The sequence below is a fragment of the Ochotona curzoniae genome, unplaced genomic scaffold (assembly GCF_017591425.1).
Source record: "Ochotona curzoniae isolate NIBS_2020 unplaced genomic scaffold, NIBS_Ocur_1.0 scaffold_3835, whole genome shotgun sequence".
NCBI lineage: Eukaryota > Metazoa > Chordata > Mammalia > Lagomorpha > Ochotonidae > Ochotona > Ochotona curzoniae.
The window spans coordinates 18129493-18151695 of record NW_024467114.1 but is presented as its reverse complement, the minus strand read 5'-3'; the positions used below and the strand labels follow the sequence as shown (position 1 = coordinate 18151695).

General features: G+C 40.7%; 1 protein-coding gene across 1 annotated transcript in view; it reads left to right on the top strand.

Moving 5' to 3' along the window:
• Nucleotides 1-22203, top strand: part of POU6F2 (POU class 6 homeobox 2) — a 400555-nt gene that overhangs the window by 296919 nt on the left and 81433 nt on the right. The gene's annotated exons all lie outside the window — the stretch shown is intronic.

The following is a 22203-nucleotide window of genomic DNA, read 5'->3' as shown; positions in this document are numbered from 1 at the left end:
ATGGGGGCTAGAGGTGGCAGGAGCATGGAGACTTTCACAGCGTTTGAGCATGACAAGTTGAAACTTGTCAAAGAAAACAGATAGCATAGGGGTTGGAGTCAAGACATCACTTGGAATAGCAGCATCCTGTGTCAGTGCCTGTGTTCAAATCTCAGTCCTGCACCCCTTCCAGCTTCCAGCCACTGTGCACCCCAGGAGGCAGTGCTTGAATCCCTGATTTCAGCATGAAAAAGCTAAATGGAGTTCGTGGATTCTAGTTTTTACTTCGTCTAGCTCTGACTGTTGAAGACATTAGGGGAGGGAGCCTAAAGGCCAGAGCTCCCTGTCTGCCTCTCTCTCTTTGCCTTTCAAATAAAGAAGAAAAAATGATTGGAGAAATAAGAGAAAACAGAAGCACTCTGATCATGATGGTAGGTCAGGTCCATGGTCAGCCATGAGCTCAGCCCAGACTTGCAGCACAGGCACCAGTCACTCTCATTGCCTGGGATTAATTTATCAGCCACTATCTACCAAAGTCCAGTTCAGAGGGCTGCTCAAGCCATTTTGGCTTTCTGTGCCTAGGTGCAGCTTTTAGTCGCAATTTGAGATACCCAGAATGTGCTGGCTGGCACTTTGCTCTGAAGTCAAGCTTAGCTAGCATTCATGTCAACTTTGTAACAGAACAGTAGTGATTTCATGGCAGCATGTTAGTCCTCACCTTTTTAACCTCCATTCATCTCCCAGGGCATGGGGTCAATTTTCCATGGGCTTTTAAATGAGTTCTGAAGCACAGACTTGTAAGCAGATATTTTCCAACTGATTAAAAAAATGCTGTATCATTAAGTAAGTAAGTATTGAGCACCTTTGGTGTGCACTATAGCCTTAAGGAAGGATTGTAAAACTGAAAAGAAAAAAAATTTTAAAAAGGCAACTTGGAGTATGTTCTTTAGAAGCATAAATTTGGGTTTGAATCCAGACTGTTGATCATTAGTCCAATTAACACACCCTTCTGATCCTCACCTTCCTTGTTGGTTAGAGGGTTCATGTGGGAATCAAATCAAACAGCACCACACACTTCTCTTGGTTCCTGGCACAAAGCTGACATTTGGTGGAGTTTTTTCCTTTGCTTTCCTATAGGTATCATAATCAAAGGAGGAAGATGGCACAATACACTCAGAGTTGAACAGAAAGCAAATGACCCTAGGGATATTAGAATATACCTGTGCAAAATAGAAATAAGCACTACAAATTACAAGGGGAAAAGTCTGTATTTGCTAGGATGAAGCTAATAATTGCCTATGAATTTTATAGTAGCATCTGAAGCCAGGAAAGTAAGGAGGTTTTCTGAGGCAAGGGGTTTAACAAGGTACACATAGCAAGAACAAGTCTGTTTAAAAGTGAGGTGTAGAACCCCCAAGGAAAGAGAACCAAAGCAGTGCACTTGAGTAATCTTAACATTTCTTAAACATATAATCTTAAGGACTTTTCACTTAAAACCACAGAGTCTCAATTTTGCCATCAATAGTTCAGAAAAGTTTTCAAAATCCTCAAAATAGTAGATTTTGATATATGGATAAAGAAGAAGAATATTGATTATCTCCATTCTTGCACTAATTCAGGACCATGGACAAATATGTTCATTTCTTTGGGACTTTTATGACACTGTCTTTAAGTGCCATTCTCTACTATGAAATAACACCAATAATGTGGCTAGAACCCTGTGGAAAGAATGAACTCCGTATTCACAACACCACAACTCATAGATGAAAATTGTACACATGAAATACTTTTGCTTAGAGTGGGCTAATGTTTGAAGTGTGTTTGGGAATTTACAAAGTGAATTTTACATACATAATTTTATTCACTAGCCTCCTGGATTTCAGTTATACTTAGAATAATCACAATTATTTATCGATATCTCATTTTATCCTCACAGCAACTCCAAAGAAATAAAAAGGTTTTGCATTCAGATCCAAAGAAATCAAGTCTCAGAAAATTTAAACAGCTTTCTCAACGCAATAATAAGTAGTAACTGAAATGAGAGTCCAGATCAGGTCTAACTTTAGTGTGCTCCTATTTATAATTTACCACTCTGCAATGTGCATTTTTGTTGCTAATGCAGTATGTTTTTATGTCCTTATTTGGCTGCAAGGATCTTCCAGAACAACATTTCCCAGCCAAAAAAAAAAAAAAAATCCAAGGTTTCCTTAGAAACCAATTTCATTGAAGGAAGGAACATGCTGCTTATTATATACTGCTTCTAGAAACATCTCAATAAATATTATATTAGTAAAAGCTAGAAGATATGATTGAGAAACAGTCAAGCAATTAGATGCTTTGGTACTACTTAGCATTATTTGAAACATGGTATCACATGGAAAATCCTCCAAGAGAAATGCTTTAAGGCTCCCTTCTCTAGCAGTCATAGGGTTAGTAAAACTAAAATAACTTTTGAACTACTTGCCCACAAGAGTAGATAAAACTTCACGGGATCTAACAGGTGGGACAGTGAAGACACAAGAGCAGGATAATCCAAAACCAGGGAACAGTCCTTACAGTTGGCAATAAGCACAGTTACTGGATAAAATTATCTACCTGGGCTGCTCCTCAAAGCAACTGACGTGTTAGAGACCTTCTCTTTTGATCTTGTTTTCTCTTGTTCTTCACTGACACCTGTTTTCTCCTGTTCACGTTCCTGGATCATGCCCTAACCCACCCCACCCCACCCAAAAGTCGCCATCAGTGGGCAGGGGTTCTCTGGACCACATATTCCTAGGACAATCACAGGTCTAGCATTTTTCTCCCCATACTTTGATGAAGCAGCTTCCAATTCTCAGGAATCCTCCATCTGCTGAGGCCCCTCATTCCCCACCCCTGTTTTACAAAATATTTACACTCAAAGCATCAGGCCAAGTCCATCTGGAAACCTTCCTGACAAGCTGGGCCAAATCATGTCATGCATCAGGCTGCCAAATCCCCTGCCTAAGGGGCATTGCCTTTATTATCAGACTTCCATTCTGCTCCTTTTCCACTTCCTATATCTATAAAAATAGACTCCACTGGGCACTGAGTTTTCTTTCATTCTCCACTGTTAAGAACTAAATTGGACATTGTATCTTACCATACCAATGTTGGAGCTTCATGAGTGCAGGGGCCAAGCAGAGAAAGAAGGAAACTAATAGCAGCTCTTCCATCATGCCCAAGAGGAGCCCACATGGCCAAGCTGCAGGTGCTTTGCTGAGTGTCCATCTACTGGAAAGGGTCTCTTGGAGTACTTGGTCACTCAGTAGAGAGGCTGGGGAAGCCACAGAAGCCAAGGGAAGCTCAGCATTTATTGGCTGGTAGCACAGTTCTCGGAACTGCAGGTTGCATCTGCATATCCAGGTGGGCTCTGATCCATGCAACTTTCCCAGCCCCACAGTCTGTCTGCACCATCATTGGACAGGGATCCTCCAATACCACCACTTAGTGAGATATTTAACATGAAAAATAATAATAATAAATGTAGGGATCACTTCCTTTTTCTCAGCTGGATGCCACAGCCTGCCAGAGACAGACACTGTTCCAGAGTGGCGCTCTGTCCTTGTACTGTGAGGTTGCCAGTGTGGCATTGAAAGAGAACAAAACAATGCTTAAGGGTTGAGGGAACAGAAGATTTAAGAGAAACTCTCTTCGTTCCCCCTAAGACCTGCTCTACAGAGCCTGGAAAGCTTAGAAGCATTTATTGGAAAGTAAATGATCTTCACTTCCTATCTGAGGGTCTAAGACATTATATCGCTTAAAAAAAAAAGCCACCATCACCATCATTCTGCACTCCATGGGAAGAATACTCAATCTAGGGAAAAGGCTAAATGGCCTTTGGGATCAACCTGGACGAAGCAAAAAGTTATCAAAACTGGAAAACAAAGGTGGGATGTTTTCCAGGCTCCATTTTCACTGCCAGTGGGTTGTTTTCAGGGATTATGAGGATCTTCATACCAGAAAGTAAGCCTGCATCTCATCCATTGTTTCCAGAGCCACTGAGGTCTCCCCCGACTGACAGCTTCCACCTCTTACGATCTCACCCAAGACACAACACCTCCCAACTGCTGAGGCCACACTGACCTCTTGCACCTGCACTTTATCCAATCTGCTTTTCAAGAGAACACTTCCAAAGTCTGTGGCAAGCGTTATCAGTGTTGGGGTCACCTGAGGATTTCTCCCCCCACCCCAATTCCAATGTTTCCACGTTGCCCAGATTGTCATTGAAACTGTGGGACAAAATGTGAGCACGTCAGCAGTTTCTAAAATTGCCAGGGGGTCCAAACATGCAGCCGGGGTTGAACCTAACTTTTTATGGTCTTGTAAACAGGCTGCCAATTGTGCATTCCCGAAAGAGCAAATTACTCATCTTTATTTCCACAAAACACTTGAGATGAGGGCATTCCAAGCCCCAATACCTCAGAATGTGCCTGCAGATGGAGGTGAGTTCTCTACAGATGTCTTCAAGTCTTCATTTCCAAAAACAATGGCCCAACTTCCACCCTACCCTTTCCTGTGCTCACACCACATCAGGGAAGGAATGCTTTATCTGCACTATGTTTTCAACCCAGAGCCTTTTCCAAACACTGAAGTTGGGTGAATAGCGCCATGTCTGCAGAAAAGTGTCAAGCCTCGTAATTTCTATCTACTATTCAAAATAGGGGAAATTCATGATCCTTTCATCATAATTCTTGGCATCATCTCACAACAGAAAACTATTCTGAGAGCTTATGGGTACCCATGTTGACTATGCAAGGACTTCAGTTGATACATGCTTACTAATCCCCTGGGAACCCTGGTAACTAGATTCTGATTCAGCAGTTTTGGGTAACCTGTTTCCCAATTCAGCATTTTTAATCATCTCCCAGAAAGATAGCAATGTGCTGGTCCTTGGCCCACTCCCCGAGGGAACTCCCACTGCACTCAGGGAATATTCCAGTATCTCTGACTTCATTCCCCCAGAAGGAAGAGTCAGTCATAAGGACCCCTGGGCAGACCCAAAGTGAGGCTTATCTAACAGCAAAACCGTAAGCCCATTTGCCTCCTTTTTCCATTGCAGGATTTTCATCTTTATAAAGAGATTTCACTTACAGTACATGATTTCTTTCCTTATAGATGAAGATGAAGTTAAAATACCCTACTAAAAAAAAGACCCTCTCTCTTTAAAAAAAATATTTATTTTTATTGGAAAAGCAGATATACAGAGAGGAGGAGAGTCAGAAGATCTTCCATCTGTTGATTCACTCCCCAAGTGGCCACAATGGCCAGAGCTGCTCAAATGCAAAGCCAGGAGCCCAGAGCCTCCTCCGGGTCTCCCACGTGGGTCCAGGATCCTAAGGCCTTGGGCTGTCCTCGACTGCTTTCCCAGGCCACAAGTAGGGAGCTGGATAGGAAAGAGTTGCCAGGATTAGAACCAGCACTCATATGAGATCCCGGCACCTCCAGGCGAGGACTTTAGCCACTAGGATACCACATCAGGCCCACTCCCTCTTTCTCATAGCTCAAGTGTCTTTCTCCTGATATTAACCTTGAACTTATCATTGCTCAAAAACCAGTAACTCTAGGTTGGGGATGAGTATGAGTCAACATATTATTTTCCTTCTTTAGTAAATACACTAGCTTTGTTTCCAACAAATTAAAATAGAAGAGATGTTGCAATGATACATCACTCCAACTAAATTAGAACTGAGATAGACAACAGTATCAGGTTTCAAGCTCATTTCTGGCCCCTAACCACTTTGCTGTACACCTGTATAGATCATGCCTTCCTATGATGAGCGTGTTCTCCAGGCAGCCAGCTTACATCCTCGCTAAGGGAAGAGGGACCCTTCTCCTGTTCCATCATTTCCACACTGTTAGGGAGGAGCAAAAATGAACACCTAAGAGAGGTCCCCAATATAGAGGCCCTGTACAGAGTCAGAATGTGGCTCTTTTAAACTGGTTTCAGATCCTATAATGGCATGGTGCTGATTAGGAAATTCTTTACTCTCATAATAGATCAGAGGAAGGGGAAAGTGCTCTCTGTAGAACATTCATTGTATACAGTCAAGCATCTGTATTGCTACTCCATCACTGTTTTCAGAAATGACCATTTCTGGTAGAATGGGGAATCTACTTAATGAATACTGAGAGTGGTCCCCTAACTGTAGAGCAATGTCTTCTTATCTTGAGAAAATGAAAGAAATGTTCTTCCAAAAGAGCTGTCTATTCGAGTTCTTGCTTTGTCTTTTTGCATCTTGCAAAGAGACATGAGGACCCAAGAAGCCTGGCCGGTCTGGGCATTCACTGGGATGTGTCTGCTCACACCAGTCCTACAGGCAGGTTCAACCTGCCTTGGCTTTTTGAAGAGACATCAACAATACCTTCATTGTCAAACAGAAACATAACAGAACTTGTACAAATATCAGTGTCAAGATGAGTAAACAAATGCTTGGGTTGACCAAAAAGAAAACAAACAGTAAAAATAAATTGCTAAGTCTTGCTAATCTAAACCCAATACGTGAATATATGTATCTGCATTAAAGGCTTGCACTAAAGGTACGTAAAAGCTCTTCAAAAATTGAATTAGAGATCTTTCTTTTGGTTCAAAAAAAAAAGCCCTCTTAATATCAATGCATTAAGTGGTATCCAAGAGTTCATGGAAATGCATTTTATGAAAATATGAAAAAATACATGAATTTCAACATTACCATGCTCCAAAACGAACTTCATCATTTTTCCAAGTATCTTTTTAAGTTCCCTATTTGTAGCTTACCAGTCTTCATATCTACATGTCTGTAATTCAATATCTGGGTATATATATATTTAAATTTAATGTACATATGCACATGTTTGAACTTTTAGAAACATCAACTGAAGAATTCTGAAAAGTGTCCACTTATGGGGTTATCCATGTAGTTTGGGCAAATCAATGAAGTGCAAACAGCACACGAGGGAAAATGACATTATCTGGGGCTTTTTCTTTCTTTCCTATTCTGTCTGGGACGTTCTGAGAGAATGACTAAGCAGTGCTGGAGATTATGAATTTGCTTAAGTGTGAATGGTTGATTGCCGAGCACCAGGGCCGGGCCCTCCCCGAAGGTGATTGACTGGGCCTGTGGGTCTTCACACTTGATGCCTGGATTTGACTCGCAAAGTCTGCCAAGTCTTTTACTCGGAAATTTATCTTAATTAGATCTGAAAGACCTGCCACAGCAGAATAGTCACACCGATTAAAATGAAAAACAGGAGAAATTACTGATCAAATTAATCATAATGTCGGGTTACAGCTGTAGGTCTGATGTAATTTGCCACTCCAGTGAGTTACATCGGCCCAGGCCGGGGAAAGGAAGCTGGCTTGACGCTGATCCGTAACACCCGCCCGCTCCAGGCAGCCCAGCAGGAGGCTGATTCCATTCATTTTCCTGGCTTGCTCTGACCTCTCTGCTGCAACTAGAAACAAATCAGGCACCAAACAAATGCAGGGAGAGGGTGCATGGAGGGTCAACAAGAAAACCTCTCTTACCCCAGCAACTGGACTACTGTCGCATCTCAGTGAGATGCACTTTGCAAACTTAGCCCCGCGGATGCAGGGCCGGGTGCTTGTTGGGCATGGTGCCTTGGGTTCTCCACTTAACCTCCTTTTAGTTTTACTTGGGGGTGACCTGACATTGATTAGATGCAGAATGGGAATCAAAAGGTCAGAGAACAAAACCTTTGGCTCTGAGTGACGGGGAAAAACCTTTAGAAAAATCTCCTTGCCAACATAGTTGTACAGCCAGGGCATGGATTGAAATAATCTAAAGTGTCACTGCAAAGGAAGAAAGAAACCTAGGCCCCCATGTTCCAGCATGGGCATGGCCTCAGATGGTCTCATCGCTAAATGAACGTCACACAACATATTCCATGTGTTCCATGTATGTAGGATGAGAGGCTTTAGATGAGGTATACTTTTTTTTTTTTTTAAGAAAATCAGAGTCTAGATCTTTCTTCTAGGTTGCTCTGAATCTGAGTGTGGTTCATTCAGTGTTTAGGAAACATAACTTCTGATAGAGATACAAAGAAGGGACCCTCCCCACTAGAGGCCATTACATTCAGTGAAATAAGCCAATCCCACAAGGACAAATATCATATGTTCACTGTCAGAGGTAAGGCAACCATCATGCAAAATACAAGATCAATAGATAAACATAGATAAACACATATTCATCTACAGGAACTGTGTAAGGGAGACTAAGTACTGAGAAGCGAAGATACACTGCAGTATGCATCTCTACTACCAAATAAAGATGGACTCCCAATGAAACTGCTAAATATAAGTTGACAATATTATGCTGGACTTTCCACCATTATCTATACCTACAGTGTCATGATACACTTAAGTGTAGGAATGATGGGCTTGTGACTGTTGCTGAAGGACTATACTACTGCAATAAAATAGGAGAAAACAGTGGGAGGAGAGTACATAGGGAGGCTGGAAGGGGAGATCCCTGAGCCTGCAGAACCGTATCATGAAAAATAAAAAGTAAAAAAAGAAGGGGACCCTAAGGTCACTCCGAGGAACACATTCAATTGTGAATTCTGAAAAGTTAAAGTTTAGGAGTGATGTAGGACTTCTCTCCAACCACTCCTGCTTTGTCTGTCTACTTTGAGGAAATAAAGACTATTCAGTATTTTCTGAAAGAAATATTTTTAAAACAGAGGTTACTGGGAAGAACAGGGCAAGGAGGTCCCCTTCCCGGATCAAGTGTTATCAGATACCTTTGGAGCAGTGGGATCGCTCTTCGACCAGGTGATGGGTTGCCCAAGCCCTGCCTTCTCATCACTGGAGGTGGTGATGTGCTCTGCCCTGATCAATCCCCATCACCCCTCCTTCCCACTCACCATTAACCAGCGTAGGAGGACAGACCTTGCATAGACAGCAGCCTTGGCACTCTAGGGGCTATGCTTTCATGGATCTATGTATGGATCCTAGGAGGTGTCAGGTGGAACGTTATGCCCAGGTTGGGGAAGAGCATAGTGTGAGAGGCTATTAAGTTAGTGTAGTGATGTCTAGCCAACATATTTTATAGAAAATGATCAATGGTAAATTTTAAAACTTCCAGGTCATACCAGAGAGTAAGGCATTATTTTCTTGAAACTTTTGTTAACATGTGCATATAGATATGACCTGTGCGTGTCATATACATACACATGAGGATACTTTAATAAATTCAAGGAAAAAAATGGAATTTTTTTTAAAAAGCTTTCTTTCAGTGGAAAAAAAAAATCTTTGAAATCCAACAAGTTTTTTTATAATATATACCTGTCAGGAATGTGCTAAAGTATACTATAAAAACAGATAGAATTATAGGTGTATGTTTTATATATGTATGTTTTAACTTGAGACAAAAATATCTTTCTTGCCATGGTGCAAGCTCAGAAAAAAGTGTGAAGACCCCCACACTGAATGCCCTATCTTTTAAGTGGAAAGAGGCGGATTTCTAAGGGTGTTACAGGTCAGGAAGAGACTTATTATCTCAATATATCGTATATCCTCAGGAACTCCCAACTATTAAATATCCCTGCCAACAATCAATAAAAACCAAACCACAGCAGAAGGCATCACGTGGGAAACAGAAAGCAGTAACTGAGCATCAGAAGCATGCAGCAGCTCAATACACTTTTCTAACCTACACCTGCTATAATGAATCATTTCATTAGCAAGGGCACAGCTTTTGTTACATAATCACCTAACAGTCCCACCTCCCAACACTATTGCATTGGGGATTCATTTTCCAATATGAGAATGTTAACAGACACATTTAAACCCTAGTTTTTCCACACTCCAAACTCTTCCTCCAACTCTACCCGAGAGAGAGATTCTGGTCCTGCTGTCCATTCTGTCTCCCACTTCCAGCAGTCAGTCTGGCCTCTCATTGTGCCCTGAAATGCTGCATTGCAGTCTAACTCCTGGCTTTATGAGTGTCATGCCCTTTGCCTGGAGTACCTGCCCCTCTCCCGGCCACTCCTGCTCCTTCTGCAAAGTCCCCATCCCACAATATGTGTCCCATTCTTCACACTCACACACTGGGCATGTATTGGTGTTGTTTGAATATTTTTCTTTTCACTACTTATGAACTTATTTGTGATCTTACTTGAACTAGAAGAACAGATACTGTGTCCCACATCTCTGGACATCCCAGAGTTGTCAATAAATGTTGTAAGATTTATTTGTATCATAAAGATACAAGTACCTCTTATCAGACTATCTTGAATTTGTTTGCAAAATTACTTGATGGAAATAACCACTAATAAAAATTTATACCAAGTTACTGTTCGATTTAGAACAATACCAGCCATTTGGTGAATAATATAAAAAATCTTAGGTCACATTATAATTATATGATTTCTTTGAAATTGGTTCAACTCCATCCTTCTCTTCACTGTCTTCTCACTGAGCTTTGGAAGCACGAAGTTAAGCTGGTTAGATCAGCTTCCTTCATTTGCGAGGAAATGAGTATCAGTAAGGGCGATGTTCGCTAATGCTTCCGCATCTCAGCAGCACATAGTGGTTGTTGATATTCAGAGCGTAACAGAGTAGCATACCTCCTTAATGTTTTAGTGCTCTATTGATTAAATCACATTTTGTAAAGCATTAAATATCATCAAGCAGACAGGAAAAGCTAATGAAAAGAAAGGGGAAGTCCCAACTGGAGTCCTGAGACTTCTGGGATACCACAAGAACAAGCAAATACACTCAAAATCTTGCAGTAAAAAAAAAAAAAAAAAAAAAAAATTTAAAAAACTGTCCAGTGTGAAAACCAACGCCACTGGAAGCACAGGCCAGACACTATGTTCAGTATTGTACACCTTCACCTCCTATTCACTTATGGGAATGAGGAAACCAAAGTTCAGGGACACTTGCTATTCATCCACAGCCCTATGATTTGCAAGGGGAGGAGGCAGGATATGATCCACAGACTGACTGCCACCTAAGGATGTCTCACCTTTCAGCCAGGACAGTCTACGTGTCAATCCTATGGGATCATTATTGCTAGCACCATTTCAACCTCAGAAGCAATCTGGTATAGAGGACAAATTATTTGGCACCTTATCCTAAGCCCATGATCACCATTCCACTTCGAACATTTAGCCAAGCTGCCCCACCAGATTTCACTCTGCTCGTTTCCACAAACACCGAGAAGTTTGAATGACTTCTTCGTTTAGGCAGAAAATGCACATAATAATTCATCCAACTGCACTGTGTTCTCTCTAGAGGCATAAATGTAGTGTTATTAAAAGATCTCCCCAGAATATGAAGGGGAAAGAGTAAGAGATGTCACATAAAAGGGGGTGGAACTCCAGCCTCCCCTGAGGGGGCTTCAAAGCTGTCTTGATTCCCAGTTTGACCACACTTCTAAACGACATGGGGAAATTCCTTCAACAAACACAATTTGAAAAAGAAAAAGACAAGTGGGGTAAGTGAATTCATGGATGAGAAGACACACACTAGTATCCTTGTTAAATCTTACTTAGGTTATAATTGAAGCAAATTCATAAAAGGAATAATATGACATTTACAAGACAAGTGGAAATATGAATACAACCACTCGTTCAATAATTCATAGTAGTTAAAAGCTGTTTTTAGTATTTTTGGTGTGACAGCTGTATAAGTTGTAACTCCTTAAACTGAAGTTTAAAAACAAAAAATAAAATTCCAAAATCTGAAGTGAAAGCTGTTTTAGGGAACCGGCGCAGTACAACAGGTTCCACTGCTGAGTGCAATGCCAGCGATCCTCCCCCTGGGCCATTTCCAATCCTGCTTACTCCACTTTGGATCTAGTTCACTTTCGTGAACCTGGGAAGGCAGTGGATGATGACTCAAGTGTTTTGAGCCAGGATGCAGTTCCTGGCTTCTGGTTTCAGTCTAGCCTTCAAATTAATAAATGAAGGACATTTGAAAAAAAAATTACGGGTTTTCAACATTATAGATTTTATATTTTCAATTAGAGCTACTCAGCTGGCAAAATCCATGCAAGTATTTCCGAATTACAGAAACTGAACACTTTTGGTTCCAAGTATTTCAGGTAGGTAAGAGATAAACAACTTTATAGGGCAGCTTTTTATAATACATACTGAAATGTTTACAAATAAGGTAACAGCATGTGTGGGACTATTTACAAAATGTTATGGAAAGAAAAATAGCAGAGGAAGAAGTGGTTGTTGAGAGGAGTGCAGCTCAGAGTATTACCCATGAGTTGATAATTATTGAAACCGAGTGATGGGCCCAAGGGAATTAATTATATTATTGGGCCTTTTTTAAAATACATGTCAAATTTTCTTTAAGAAAAAAGTTTTAATCATGTGGGGATTCTTTAATAACACAAGTTCCCCTTCCTTAGCTGAAGAACTACAGAATCAGAATCCCTTGGGTGGCGCTAGTGATTTTGATATCCACACGATTTAAGAAATCCTGGTCTACAGACTTGTAAGTAATTTATTAGATCAAAACAGGTTAGTTACGGTGTTGGGGCAATACACCCAAATGATTAATGGGTTGAGATACAGTCTCTTAAGAAACTCAGCTTTTAAATTGAATGATTAAAAAGCTAAAGATGACTGGTACTAGCTGAGGAAGCATAAAAGGTGAAAAGGAACTTGACAACTTTTGCAAAGAGTTCTTCCAGGCCTCAAAAAAACTAAAACATGAACGGACCTACTGTTCAACAGGTACATTCAAAGTGTGTAATTATCCCCTCCTGAAACCCCACTAGAATGGTAATAGAAGACTATTTTAATATGGTGTGAAGCAAAAGGACAAAATAGAGGGAAAAGCAGTGACAGCCGACAAGCAATGAGAACAAATGTTGGGAAGGCAAATGCAAGAGCTAGGGGAGCTGAGAACGGTCATTCCCCAGAGGGAAAAGCAACAGGGGGCTCTAAAATCCCCAGGAGTTGCCAGGGTTGGAGACAAGCTCTGGGGAAGATGGGCATGGAAGGGGAGGGGGACCGGGGAGCAGCAGACAGGTAAGCGCCTCTCCCGTGCGTATAGTCCCAGAAAACAGAGTGGCAAGTGTCAGACCTGGAGACAGCGGTACAGAGCTCTTCATTGATGACAGAAGTGCGGCGAAGGCTGTATCCTCGGTGGTGAGACCCAGCCTTGTTGGACCACGCAGTTCTGACACAGGCATTCCAGTGTGCAATAACCCTAGTAACTCCCAACCTCGCCACCATCTCCTGACCTGCCCACCATTCCACCTCCTAGGTTCTTCTGAGAGAACCCCCAGTCAACCACAACATAGCCACGTCCCTGCCTCACTTCAATAAAGAAAACAAAGAATGACTATTTGAGAAATGCCTAAGTCTGGAGGTGCAGAGGAATTCATAGGATATGGTTTAGCACAAGGAAGAGAAAACCTTTAAAAATAGCTTTAGGGCCCGGTGCGATAGCATAGTGGTTAAAGTCCTCACCTTGAACTCCTGGGATCCCATATGGGTGCCGGTTCTAATTCCAGCAGCCCTGCTTCCAATCCAGCTCCCTGCTTGTGGCCTGGCAAAGCAGTCGAGGACGGCCCAAAGCCTTGGGATCCTGCACCCACATGCTCCTGGCTCAGCTCCAATCGTTGGAGCCACTTGGGGAGTGAACCATCAGACAGAAGATCTTCCTCTCTGTCTCTCCTCCTCTCTGTACATCTGCCTTTCCAATAAAAATAAATCTTAAAAAAAAATAGCTTTAAAATGGGCATGCTTTCAGAGATGTGACAGCCATGAAACACACAGCAGATGCTGTGCCCCAGGAATGGTTGGACAATGAGTCAGAGGACAGACAGGTGACATTTTAAGTAATGCAGCAAAAATGAAATTTTCAATAGGTTAAGAAAATATAGAAAACCTCAAGAAAGAATGCAAAGGGAAAGAGACAAAAAAAAAAAAAAGGAACTAAGCAGAGAACGGCAGGTCAGCCTAGGAAGTCCAACTTGTTTCTCGTGGAACAGAAAACCAAAATGGGGATGAATTTACCCGACAAATCATTGGAGAAAATTTCCAAGATCTGAAGGACGTCACCTTACTGAATGTCTCATTGAACGTACAACCTAACAAGCAAAAGAACACAACACAGAAACATCCTTCTCCCAAGAGGAAAAAGAATTCAGTAATACCAGAAATCAGAAACGAGCACAGCATTGGTTCTGAGTAGCACCACTTAAACCTGGGACAAGGGCAAGCGCCTTCAACATTCTGAGAGAAAATGACTTTCAACCTACATTTTTACAGTGACAACCCATCTATCAAATGTGAGGGTGTTGTAAAGATTAGAATGTACAATCTCACAAAAAGTTATTTCATATATAGCTGTCAGGCGTCCTTCATCAAATCTAGTAGAGGAAGTGTTCCACCATAAAAGAGAGTAAACCTTAAAACTAGGAAGCTTGCAGAGTTACCATAGAGAGACGGACGACAGTTACACAGCAGGTGCAGACAGCAACCTGCTCTGGAATAGGCATCCAAAGGATGAAAAGAGACACGTAGCTGGGAGGGCAAAGGGGAGAAGGAAAACCCGGATGGTACCTGTTGTGTTTGACCAGGAAAACTGAATGCAAGATGTGTCAGAATCCTCAAGAATCTGGAGAGTTCTAGTTATAGGGACAAACTAGGCAAGCCAATAGATAAGGTGATAATTTTGTGAAGAACAAAACCTCCAAGAAAGGAAGTGTAGTTATGGCGTAAGAGGGGCCACAGTAAATAATACTTTCATCATCACAAAAAAAGAAATGCAGGCTACACCAGAAATGATGTTGGTGGGTTACGCATTTGATGCAGCAGCTAAGTCACCACTTGAAATTTCACTTTGGAATACTGAGTATCTGTCCCAACCCCGGCTTCAGGTTCGAGCTTCACATTGTGGGAGAAGACTGGTAATGCCGAAGGGCCTGGGTCTCTGCCATTCATGTGGGAAACTCTGGCTGGATTTCCAGGCTCCTAACTTTGGCCTGATCCAGCGCCAGCTGACGTAGCATATAGAGAATTAACCAGCAAATGGGAGATCTCTGTACATCCTTTTTCCCTACATTTCATATATATTTTTATATATACATATAAAATATATATTTAAAGAAATTATCGGGCCTGGCGCCATGGCCTAGTGGCTAAAGTACTCACCTTGAATGCGCTGGAATCCCATATGGGCACTAGTTCTAATCTCGGCAGCTCCACTTCCCAACCAGCTCCCTGCTTGTGGCCCGAGAAAGCAGTTGAGAACAGCCCAAAGCTTTGGGACCCTGCGCTTGTGTGGGAGACCTAGAAGAGGTTCCTGGTTCCCGGCTTCGGACTGGCACAGCACACTGGATGTTGTGCTCACTTAGGGAGTGAACCATAGGACGAAGATCTTCCTTTCTGTCTCTCCTCCTCTCTGTATATCTGAGTTTGTAATAAAATATAAATCTTTTAAAAATTATATAGAAATTATTTATATAATATATATTTCAAGAAATTATGTTTACATATAAAGATTTATATATGAAAGTATATATGTTTAAAGAAATTATTATATATATTTACATATATAAAGAAATGTATATATATATAAAGAAATATATATATTTAAAGAAATGATTTTACAAGATGAAAGGAAGAAGAGTATCACGGAGAATCTTTAATTCTCGCCTCCAGAATTGGAAGGCAATATATAATGTCCAAAGATGGCAAATGCAGGAGAATGAGTTAAGCTTATTATTTAGAGACATGAAGACAAATATCTAAATGAACATCTAAAAGGAATTTAGAGGGGAGCTTCAAAGGTGAAGGTGTGAGAAATGAGGATGATATTTATAAAGCTATACAAAGGTTCTCTGAGGAGTTTGGGACAATGGAAATAAAAACCATGTTTATTTTGGTGCAAAATAATTGTGAACTTCATGTACAAGTTTTTCATTATACAGTTTCCGTAAGTCTTCCAGAGAGTCTTCATATGTTTGGTTTTCAAGGATTATTAGGACGAGAGCTTTTCTGCATTTGACTCTCTATACCCAAAGCCTTTGCACTTTCTGTTCCCTCTGCCTGAATACTTTTCCCTTAGATCTCTAGCTTGCTCCTTCACTTTGTTAGATCAAGTCTTGGCTTACATTTTATTTTGACCAAAAAGAAAACACCTTCACCATTGCAGATTAAAAACATCCATGCACAACCTCTCTTTTCTTTCAGAGAGCTTATTGCCACCCAACACATATTTATTTAATATCTGCTCTTTAATATTCTTACAATGACAATGTAAATGTTACTATCATAAGGACTTCAGCTTGGGCTTTGCTGTATCCCAGCCATCTGGATCTGGAAACAGATAGCAACTCTGTACAACAGAGTTTCCTGGTGACCTGATGCTGTCAGGGGAGCCAGCAAGAGACCACTAAGGGGAAATAGGCAGGAATCAGCAGGCGCTGTAGTAGAGGAATGAGGTATTGGACCAGGCAAGCTTCAGGGTCCTGTCTAACCCAAAGATCCTGTGACCTGCCCTGAGAATAGAAAAAAAGCACATGGAGTTGTACTTCCATATCCCAAAACTGACCATGGCAGGGAAATGTATTTGTCATCAGGCAAATTCAATGTTAGAACAGAAACGATGGAGGAAAGTTGAAACGTCTTGCAGGCCACACTTCAGACTCGTTGCATACATCGGTTAAATGCATCTGTGACTCACTCACAGGTTGATGGCAGAACAGGAAGAGAACCATTGCAGAACATGAATCTGACAATGTGTCAGACACAGATAAAGAATCTGTCTATACTCAGATTCATCTGGGGAGAGGAGGGGCCACTTCCAAGTCTTACTGTTGGTTTGGCCTTCTCATTACTCCCAGGATTGGGCAGAGCACATAGAGAAACACTGAACATTTTCTGTGTAGATTACAGAAAGATGTCTCATTATAATAGTTTATAGTTTGTGGGTTTCTTTACCTGAACTGTAACTAGCCTTTGCATTACAATATTCTACATGATGTCTATGTTCTTATCCCTAATTGGAAGAAATCGGAAAATAGGTATACTTTGTGGGCTTAATTTGATTAAATTATCACATTCCTACACAAAAGAGAAAGGAAAATGTAGAAAGACGCTGGAGGGGAGTGAAGTCTTGTTTTGTCTTGAGAAACCCAGTATTTTCTGGAACAGTTGAGCAGGGAGCTGTCAAGTGCACTGATGAGAGGTTTGCCAAAGTTAATTTTTCTCATAATACAATAACCAAATTTGCTTTAACACTTGAAAAGGTCCATCCATACTAAAAAGAATCAGTTGCTTAATCCTAAAATTAAAGGTTATTGCATGCAAGAGAAAATAATTACATGCTCAAAGTATGGAAAAAAGAAAACTTTTTTAATATGGAGGTATTTGTATAATTAAAGACTAATCAAGCATGAAGGGCTGCTGACTAAACCAGAAAATGAGGTTGTTGGCAAGGAATATTGTAATGTAAATGCCATTTTTGTTTAACTACTAAGAAGCTGCAGAAATGATATCTTGAACAGATTAAAAGCAAACAGCAATGATAATAAATATTTATCAGATTTCAAATGCAACACAAAGAGTTTTTATATTTTACGTGCAAGATTTGTTTGCAGTGAGGTGTCCAGGCACTTGCCAGTGGGCTAGTTAACATCCTTGTTCAGAACTGCACTTTCAGGTCATATCTTCCTGCTCCTAAATACATGTAAAATATTAGCAAAGGAAAATGCCCCTTTAGAGATGTGTTGCTTAAACTGTAATTATCTAGCAATTAAGACTCTTCTTAATTTGTATTAATTTCAATAGTATCAGGCACACATGTTAATGAATATGTTGAGTGTGCTTCCAGAGCAAGAGAGAAGAGATATGCATATTTAGGAAAACAAATAAAATAGCAGATAGCAAGCAAAACTAGACAAATGAGATTAAATCAAACTAACATCTTTACCATTGCAAAAGAAACAATTTTCAGGGTGAAGAGATAACATACAGAGTAGGAAACAATATTTGCAATCCATACATTCAGTGATGGGTTAATATCCAAAATAGTTTTAAAAATTTAAACATCAATAGCAAGAAAACAAACCCCCAATTATAAACAAATAAGGGATCAGATGGGACATTTCTAAAGGTGAACCACCAATGGCCAGCAGATACACGAAGAAGCTCTCAATATTGCTAATCATTCTGGAAATGGTAGAAATTAAAACCACAATGAGACGTGAACTCCCATCTGTCACAATGGCTATTCTCAAAAAGATGAAAACTAAGTGAGATAAGGATTTGAAGTAAGGTGAGCCTCCGTGCACCGTGTGTGGGGTGGGGGTGGGGAGGCATGCACTAGCACAGCCATTACTGATTAATTGTGTCAAGATTCTGGAGGAGCTAAAAATAGTGGTAATATTCAGTCCAGCAGTCTCACCTTTGGAATATTTACCCAAAACATTTGATATTTGTATTTTTAGTTTCACTGCAGCACTATTCATAATAGCAAAGCTATGCAATCAACCCCTCTGTTTATCAACAAAGGAGTTGATTTTAAAAAGTGGGATATTTACACAATGAAATGCTAGCCAACCTTGGAAAAATAAAGAAATTTGGTCATTTGTGACAACATAGTTGGAACTGGACAACACATGTTAAGTGAAATACGCCAGGCAGACAGACAGGCAGACAGACAGACAGATACTGCCTGTCGTCATTCATCTGCAAAATATTTAAAAATTGATTTCAAAAAAGCAGAGAATAAAGGTTATTAAAGTTGGGAAAGCAGGACAAGAGGATGTCAGGTGTAAGTCTCAAACAGGGAAAAATAGTTGGAGGAATTGCTTCAATGCATTGCAAAGTGTGGTATCGTTAATAAAGTGCTATTTTTGCATAATATTAAGGAAACAAATTGCAGATGTTTTCATTACAAAAAGTTAAGTACCTGACATGATAGATATTAACATATCCATATCAACACCAGCTTGATTTAATTATCCTAAATTAAGCCATCATAACATCACTTTGTATGATACACACACACATACACAATTATGCACTGCCAACTTGCAGCAAAATTAAATACAAAGGACCAAAGAAAATAAATACATTAAATGTTTATAAAAATTCTGCAGACTTCAATGATGTACAATACAAACAGGAGGCTCTACACAGGTTTTTACCTCCTATAATATAGTACATCGCACCCTCCTGTACTGTGATAAGTAATAGATACAGAACACCTGCCAGGACCAAGGATGTAGCAGTCACTCAGGGAATCTGTTCCCTTTTTCCTCACTCCACTGTAGACTGAATCCTTGCTGATAATGCCTCTGCTTTTGCCAGTGTAGACTGTGTTGTCCTTGAACACCCTGATTGTGCAGTACATCTTTGACCAGAGATCCTTCTGGGTCTGACAAAGACATGGGTGGAGAAGCTGGGTTTTCTCTTGCCTGAGGGCACTCATATATTCAGGAAAAAGGGTCAGGGAAGGAATGGGGCATACCACAAACAGGCAACAGATTCTACTGGAAAGCAGCCCTCGCTGTCAAATTGACTTTTTATTTGCATGTGATGATTCCTCTGTGTTCAGCTACAAACACCTCTGATCCGTCTCCTGAATCAAGAGCTGCCCTGTCAAAGCACTGGGAGTTCTAAAAGGACTTCTTGACCCAATCATTGGAGTATGAATTAATAAATCCAAAGCAGCTTTTAAAACTCAAGTTTTGTACCCAGCAAGTATGCTCCTACCATTCAATGTATAATTATGCATGTTTTCAAGATGCAAAACTGTTTTTTGTAACCTTCAAAAACAATAGAAGATTCACTTTTCAGCTTCCAAATTACACTCCATCAGTTTGAGTGCCTGTTTCTTTGGGGTGTAATGAGTATGGGATGTGATCCAGAAAGCTGAAAGCTTGCAGACCTACTAAAATGCATTTGGAGATTTTTAGAACCGATTATTGAGTGACAATATGATAGCCTTCAGGCTAGCTGCTGAAAATTTTTATTTAACTTATTTTCTCCCTAATGTGGTAGTAACACCTACCTATTTTCTGAAGATTGTCGCAACATCAGCACATGACAGTCTCAAAAACATTTTAAGGTTTGTTTCCTTCCTTTGGTGTAACTTACTTTGAGCATCAGGAGGGAGCCCTCAAAGGGGTGTTTGTCTCCTGCGGCCTGAGGAGGTCAGAGTGAAATTACCAGTTCCCAAATCTGCATAAAGAATATCCAAGTGTTGCAGAGAGCAAGTGAGGTCCTTTGCACACGTGAGGAGATCACACAGATGGAGGAGCCCACAGAAAGTGCCTATCACAAAGAGACGCTGTGTTCTTTCCCACCTGCCAGCTGGCAAAGCTGGTTGCCCTCTCCATTCCTTCCCTGTGGCAATGTCTATGAGGATGGGGCCTCAGTCACAGACTTTGCTGTCCCCTTGTCTGGGAATATGCAACTATGGTTTGAGTGATCCGTGTAAAATTACCTTAAATTGCTTAGAAAGCACCTACTAAAATATGTCATCAACTTTCAAGTCTTGATGAAATATCAGATAGTGTGCGCCAGGCAATGCTTTCTATTTTCCAGTGAATGTTAAAAATGACCAGAAAAATGGAGGAGGAAGAAGGGAAGTGCAGTCAGTTTTTCTGACACGTGCAACAGTTGGGTAGTCTTGAGAGAGAACCTGCCAGGAGCCCCATAATATACCCCAGAAGAATTCATGAAATCTTGATATTCACAGAAGATTCCACAGCAAAATGACACAGACGTCATCATTCGGGGACTACATAATATACTGTTTGTCTTGTTTTGATTTCATGATCCTGCTCTTTAGATTAGAAATCTGGTATTATTTTCACCTTTGAGTCATTCACTCATTGATCAACTTGGTATTGAACATCTATAGATACTAAGCACTACTCTAGCATCCAACACAAGAATCAATAATGCAAATAAGAAAGCAAATAAACACTGAATGACATTGTATGTTTCCATATCCCCACATGAATAACTTCTAAGGTGAGTCAATGTATTGGGTGAAAGCAAAACAGTGCTAGAGCAGAAGGTTCCTATCTAACATGGGTTCATCAGAGAGCATCTTGTTTGGGACAGATCCTTACTGACAAACACGAAGAACTCACTTTACGAGAAGGAACAGGTGCAAAATCTTGAGGTAGGAGATGATTGTCAGATACAAGGAAGGGAATGGCTGAAGGACAGAATGGCAGAAGATGGGTCACAGAAGCAGCAGAGACCAGATAGTTTGGGGTCTTCTGGGCCCTTGTAAAAACCTTAGCTAGTACTCAGAAGGAACATGAAGCATGTCAATGCAGTGAATCAAATGGTCTGCCAAGTATCAGAAAGCCTGATTAGAAAGCCATGGGGCAATGCTTCCAGGGCAACAATGGCTTGGGCCTGGTTAGATGTGTTGGAAGTGATGAGAAGCAATCATAAGTCACAGATTGTGAAAGATTTGATTTGAGATGTAACACAGGGGTGAAGGATGTCTGCAAGCATTTTGACTTCAGCAACTAGAAACACGCAGTTTCTCCCAATTATTGAAAAGGGGAAGATTGTGGAAAGAGCAGGTGTGTGCACATGCTTTTGTTTTAATATAATAGTTTTATAAAGCCCAGATATGAGAGGAAATATGGAAGGAGCAGTTCCTAGAGAAGGCCCATGCTGGAGATATAAACTTAGTTCTTCCATGCACTATTGATGCCAAAACAAAAAAAAAAAAAACCTATTACTGATCTTGAAGATGCAAAGCATTCCTAAGGCACAGGTGGAATCGGCAAAGGAAGTTAAGAGAGGTCAGGGAAGTAGAAAAAGGGGATGTACAGAAGCCAAAATGAGTCAGATGTTTCAAGAAAGCAATGATTAAAGGCCCACTACTTTGGGTGGGTCCAGCAAATGGAGAATCAAATGCTAAACCTTTGAAATAGCCACTCTGAAAAGAGTTTCAGTGGGGTAGTGAACTGGAGTGAATGCAGTGTATTCAACAAGCAATGAAGAAAGAATGAGACATCAAGAATAGGAAATGCCTTCCAGTTATGATGCTCTGAAAGGAAGTGTACAAATAATAGAGTACCCAGAGGGGATGTGGAGAGGTTCGTTTTGCAGAATGGAAACATGAACTTCACTTACATGTGATTTACATGCTAAGCATGATCTAAGCAGGGATGACTGAGGCAAGGCAAAGGTCATGCTCATTAAAGGACAGAAGGTTGAATAACAGCTAGACTAGGGTATCATAAGGATCTAATA